We start from the raw sequence: 6,094 nt of genomic DNA on the forward strand, positions 1-6,094 counted from the left end.
GTGTGTGTGCCTGTGTCTGTGTGTCTGTGTGTCTGTGTGCGTGCATGCGTGTGTATGTGTATATATGTGTGCTGTGTTTATGTATATATATATATATATATATATATATATATATATATATATATACACACACCCACAAACAAATATCTGTGTGTGTATAGTTGTGTGTATACATATGTATGCATGTGCATGCGTGTGTATGTATATATATATTACACACATACAAATTAGAACGTTCGCCTAACAACATAGCTGTATCGTTGTTTTTATGTACCAGCGGGTACACGTTGAAAATCCATAAATGGTAACTGTTCGCTTTTATGTACAGAGACATTAATATAGAATTAGCCGCTATGCCTTTGTATTTCACTGATATACTGACAGGTCGTTAGCTAGCTGAGCTCATAATTTTGCTGGAATGGACAGTCAAAGACATAAATAGCCACCTTTTATACTAGGAATATACATATACATGACCAAGCACGCACGCACGCACATGCACGCTCGCGCGTACGCACGCACACACGCACGCACGCACGCACACACACACACACACACACACACACACACACACACACACACACACACACACACACACACACACACACACACACACACACACACGTATACTCTTTAATAGAATCGTAAAGCTACATCAGTGACTCAAGCAACGCAAAAAGGTCTACAACGCTAAACTGTGCGGTATTTACTAAGCATCGCAACTCTTTCAAGACGGTAAGCCTAACTACATTGCATAGTTCTCACACTCTTCCGCCTTCCAAAATGCATCCGATCCTTCTTGTCCGTTGCCAAAAGGACTTCCACCAACTTTGCAGAATCCTCTTTTTCTCCACTGCAATTGGTAAAAGTACTCCGAATCGATTCTTACCCCGACCCACCCATACATACATACATACCAAATGCAAACCAACAAGGTCACTGACCTCTTTCATCATCCCTAAACAATGCGCTCCAAAATTAGACTTCTATACTTTACAAGATCTTCCTCTTTATAAGGAGACGTTCTGATCTTCGGGAAAATGGTACAGTGTACCCTATTCTCTAGAAGAGTAACCTCCCTCTGCCCCTAGCTATTACACTCATTTCCAATATCCCAAAGTTAATAGAAACAGACATAAACAATAACAATGGCCTTCTCCAGCACCTTGGTTCTTTTGCTCTCTCTAACGACCACCATTGCGGCTTCTGTAAATCCAGATCTACTGGGACCTACTTTCCTATTTCACTTCACAGTGGACTCTTACTTCGAGAAATTTGCTTCCGATGTCAGTTAAACCACATTTAACCTTCTTTAGTATGTAAGTCTTCTCTAAATATTGCCTACCTATCTAATCCGACTGTCATCTCTTGGATGAGCAGATTTCTGTTCCGTCGCACTAACACGGCTGAACTGACAATGCCCTTTCTGTTCTACATCCCATCAACTCAGTTCAGCAGCAAATTCCTAGGGTTCAGCAGCAAATCCAAAACAACTGTTTCACAAATAAAACTTAATCTAATTAGCCCATTATGTTGTTTTTGCATCAATTTCCCCACTTTTAGCCATCCCATTATCGCCCTACTTTTCTTCAATGCACCCCCTGGATTTTCCCACTGCCCAAAATGGAGCAATACCGCACACTTTAGGAACCACTGCCTTTACCAACCTCGAAAGTGTCCTTTAATGGCATCATGCCAATCTTTTTTTCTTTTAACAGCAAAAAACACAAGCACGACTCTTCAAGAACACAGTATCGCGCCCCACCTTAAGCATGAACAGTACGCAACTGGATCCCTCCAAATCTTAGACCTCACAATCACAAACAATCTTTCCTGGTGAACGCATATTCTTTACATAGAGAAGACTGCATCTGATTGACTGGACCCTCTCTTCAAGGCCAAAAATTAATTCGACCCTTAACAAATACTAGCTTCCTACAAAACTCGAGTGAGACCAACATGGATAACAGACGCGCGCGCGCGCACACACACACACACACACACACACACACACAAACGTTAACACAACAAATGTTCAGATTGCTGCAAGTAAAGAGTCGAATTAGAAAAACAAAATAATATGTAACAACTTTTCGTACCAGTCAGGTTGTGGTTTTCACATCAGTTCCCGAAAGACCACAAGACACTGTGCACATTGTTGACACTATGTTCAGCACCAAATATTTCAGATATTAAAGAAATTGATAATGATAAGCACACAACTTTCTACACAACAACCAAGAACAGCTACGTTGACAATGACGATCAGGATGTCTTTCCTTTATCTTTTACTTGTTTTAGTCATTAGACTGCCGCCACGCTGGGACACCGCCTTGAAGAATTTCAGTCGAACGAATCGACTCCAGTACTTATTCTTTTGAAGCCTAGTACTTATCTAACGTCCCTTTCGTCGAACACACATCAATATCGGTTGTCAAGAGTTGGTGGGGGGAAAACAAACACACGTGTGTGTGTGTGTGTGTGTGTGTGTGTGTGTGTGTGTGTGTGCGTATACTACATGGTTCTTTCAGCTTCCGTCTACCAAATCCACTCACAAGGCGTTGGTCGACCCGAAGAAATGGTAAAAGACACTTACCCAAGGTTCCACGCAGTGGGACTGAACCAGGAGTTACGTGGTTGGGAAGCAAACTTCTTATCACACAGCCCCGCCTCACAATAAAACAAAAATCGAGTAATCGAGTATATACAGAACATGGCTCCTCCAAAAATTAATATAATTCAAGTAACGAAAATAACGACGAAGTGATTGTGATCCATGACACTTCACTCCTTCTACGGGACAATATCACTGAAATTTAACAAAATTAGCCATTTCTGGTGCAATATAAACCAAAGAGATTTGGTAAGAAGACTAATTTCAGAGATTTCAAGAATGAATAGTTTAAATATGTTTGATTTAGCAGCGATGTTGATAAGTGACAAGATTTGTGTTTGCCTTGTAAAGTGTCCATCCATAGAATATACAAAAGCATCAAGAAGCAGAAAATCGAGAAAACGTGAAAATTATTATTGAAACTCTTGTTCACTGATCATCATCATTTATCTTGATGAAGTCTGCAGGGGTCTGCATTAACTTAGACGAAAATTCTTTGGTAACTTTTTGAAAACTCTTCAGCCCAACGATATTATTTGGCTAAGAGATATTTAGTTAGCGAAACGCATGATGCGAAGGATATTCCATTATCGTCAATAGAACATCAGACATAATCAGGTAGCAATATGCCACGAGGTCGACTTTGCCTTTCATCCTTTCGGGGTCGATAAATTAAGTACCAGTTGTGTACTGCTGTCGATCTAATCGACTGGTCCCCTCCCCCAAAACTTTCGGGTCTTGTGCCTAGAGTAAAAAAAAATGCCACCTCCTGATGTCGCTTGACGTTGTTAATGAAATGGACAAGTTACAATATGCCTTAACCCTTAACTCCATCATTGTAGGAGAAACCATGGCGTGCTTCATCGGATTCTATCTACTGAAGGAAACTTATGAATTGGGGACGCACAGTAGTATATTAAGAGTTTATGGGAAAATGTTGCTTTACATATATTTATTGCAAGAAACAGATTTCTTTCTCAAATGTTTTACATAGTTCAACCTACACAAGTTAATGTGTGAAAAACAAAATAGGAAATTTGAAAGAAGTATCTATAAAACTAGTTTTAAACATCGGGAGGTTATGGCGATCTATCGGAGTAAAATAGTAATCAAAAAGAGCCATAGGTAAAAATGGGTACTGAGAAACGCTGGTTTATATCTTCTACAACTTTCTAAAGTCTAGTCCCAAACGACATACACTCTATGTGAGTATCAGAATCGGAGAACAAACCTCATGGACACATACACTTCAAAGGTGGTATTGTAGATGTGAAGACAAGTCTTCGTAGAGTAATTATCTCATATCATAAAGATATTGCCTGACCTGACACTTTGTCAACACACTAAGAACAAATACGGATTACAGGATATTATTGAATGATATATCTTATTTTGACTTTTTAATTGGATTGGTTATGCTGGAAATTATTCTGTCAAACAGCTTCAGTAAATTCTTCCAGAAAAAGACTACAGCTTGTTATAACAGCTAGAAGAAAAGCTACAGCAACCAAGGGAACTCTTGTTTACTACAGAAATAAAGAAAACTTTGAAAGGATTTGGAATGTTGAGTGAAACAATGAAACATATCATCCAAGAAACATGATTCTTATTAATGGAAGCAAGAGTTCCACATTCTCTTATTCTTTTCTTGTTTCACTTATTAGAGTGCGGCCATACTGACGCACTACCTTGAAGAAATAGATCCCAGTACTTATTTTTTTCAAACCTCGTACTTTTTCTATCGTTCTCTTTTTTTTTTTTTTTTTTTTTTTTTTGAACCACTAAGGATGAAAGGCAAAGTCAACCTCGGCGGAATTTGAACTCGGAACGTAACGGCAGACGAAATACCGCTAAGCATTTCGCCCAGCGTGCTAACGTTTCTGCCAGCTCGCCACAAGGTTTCCTTTGAAGCTCTTGACATGGCCCTTCAGGATCTAAGACACAACACCAGGCTCATGGGAGGTGCCACAGTCTTGCTTGCAGGAGACTTTAGAAAACCCTTCCAGTAGTTCCAAAGGGGACAAGAGCTGATGAAGTAAATGCCAGCATAAAGTCGTCCTACCTATGGAACAGTGTGCAAAAGCTAAGACTCACGACCAGCATGAAAGTGTAGCTCAGTGGTGATGATACAGACAGAACATTTTCAAAGCAACTGTTGGACGTCGGTAGTAGTACTTCGGTTGGCGAGAAGGATGGCCGGGTAAGCTTGCCTTTTGGACATATGGTATCTGGTTTAAAGGAACTAATGAATAAGGTGTTTCCTAACCAGAGGAATCAGTTTACAGAAAACAACTGGCTGAAAACACGTGCCATTTTTTAGCTCTAAAGAAAGTAGCAGTTGATGATTTGAACTTTAAACTCCCACCTCACAACTTGCACCTCAAGATTGGGGCACCAGTTATGCTGCTTCGAAACCTCGATCCACCAAAGCTTTGCAATCGCACACGTCTTATAATAAAGAAGATGATGCCAACAGTCTTAGAGACAACAATTTTGACTGGTAAAGCAAGCGGTGAGCCTGTATTCATTCCTAGAAGTCTACTTATTCCCTCGGATATGTCTTTCCAGTACAAGCGCCTGCAATTCCCGTTGAAACTGAGCTTCGCAATGAGCTCAGGTGCAGTCCTTGAACGTGGTAGATCTAAACCTTGCGGAACAAGTTTTCTCCCATGGCCAACTTTGTGTGGGATGCTCAAGAGTCGGCAATCCTAATCATTTGTTTATTTATGTCCCACAAGGATAGACCAAAAATGTTGTTTATCAAGAAGCACTGCAAACATAATAAGATTCACCAAATCATCAGGTATTTATTATTTAACTGTAATATTTGTAAGTGTTGTAAATGTATTGATAATCTACATGTTGTTTTATTTTAAAATTTATATGCAAATTTATTCGTATGTCTACTGTAAAACTAAATGTCAGTCTGCTTCTCCATTCATTGTAAATCTATTTCAACACTAGCGCCCATGAAGGTAATATTCCCTGGGAACGCACAAAAGCTCTTTTCAGAGTTATTTACTTTGAATTGTTATTTGCTCATATCTGATTAGCCTGTTATTACCTAACATACTTGACGATTTTGATATATATACTTAATTGTTATTTCCTCCTAAGTTCTATATACTCTGGGAACGCATTAAAACCCTTTTCGGGACTGCATTATTTCAATTCTTACTATCAGGTAACTAATTTCATGTTATTACGTAATTGACTTCACAATTTGGGTATTCATAACTTATTGGTAATTCCTAAAAACAAGATCCTATGTAAAACGGTTCGGTGTTCTCTGTAAATGCATAAAAGCTGTTTGAATGGCTACATACTTTGTACTGTTGTTATTAGATTAGCGAAACTATGAGAACGGAACCAAGGCATAAGCCCCGCTTTTCCGGGAATTACCGGGTACGTCAGCTAGTGTGTGTGTATACATATATATACATATATATATATATATATATATATATATATATATATATA

At 39.0% G+C, this 6,094-nt stretch overlaps 1 protein-coding gene and 1 long non-coding RNA gene across 6 annotated transcripts in view; one reads left to right on the top strand and one right to left on the bottom strand.

Annotated features, from left to right (window-relative positions):
- Nucleotides 1–6,094, bottom strand: part of LOC106870248 (zinc finger protein 474) — a 162,360-nt gene that overhangs the window by 153,918 nt on the left and 2,348 nt on the right. The gene's annotated exons all lie outside the window — the stretch shown is intronic.
- The window catches only part of LOC128249503 (uncharacterized), a 25,345-nt gene continuing 19,880 nt past the window's right edge, over nt 630–6,094 (top strand). Inside the window, exons 1-2 of the long non-coding RNA XR_008265612.1 lie at nt 630–735; nt 1,719–5,417. This is a non-coding gene — a long non-coding RNA (uncharacterized LOC128249503). The remainder of the gene's footprint in view (nt 736–1,718; nt 5,418–6,094) is intronic.

Source organism: Octopus bimaculoides, chromosome 15 (assembly GCF_001194135.2).
Source record: "Octopus bimaculoides isolate UCB-OBI-ISO-001 chromosome 15, ASM119413v2, whole genome shotgun sequence".
In the NCBI taxonomy this organism is placed as follows: Eukaryota; Metazoa; Mollusca; class Cephalopoda; order Octopoda; family Octopodidae; genus Octopus; species Octopus bimaculoides.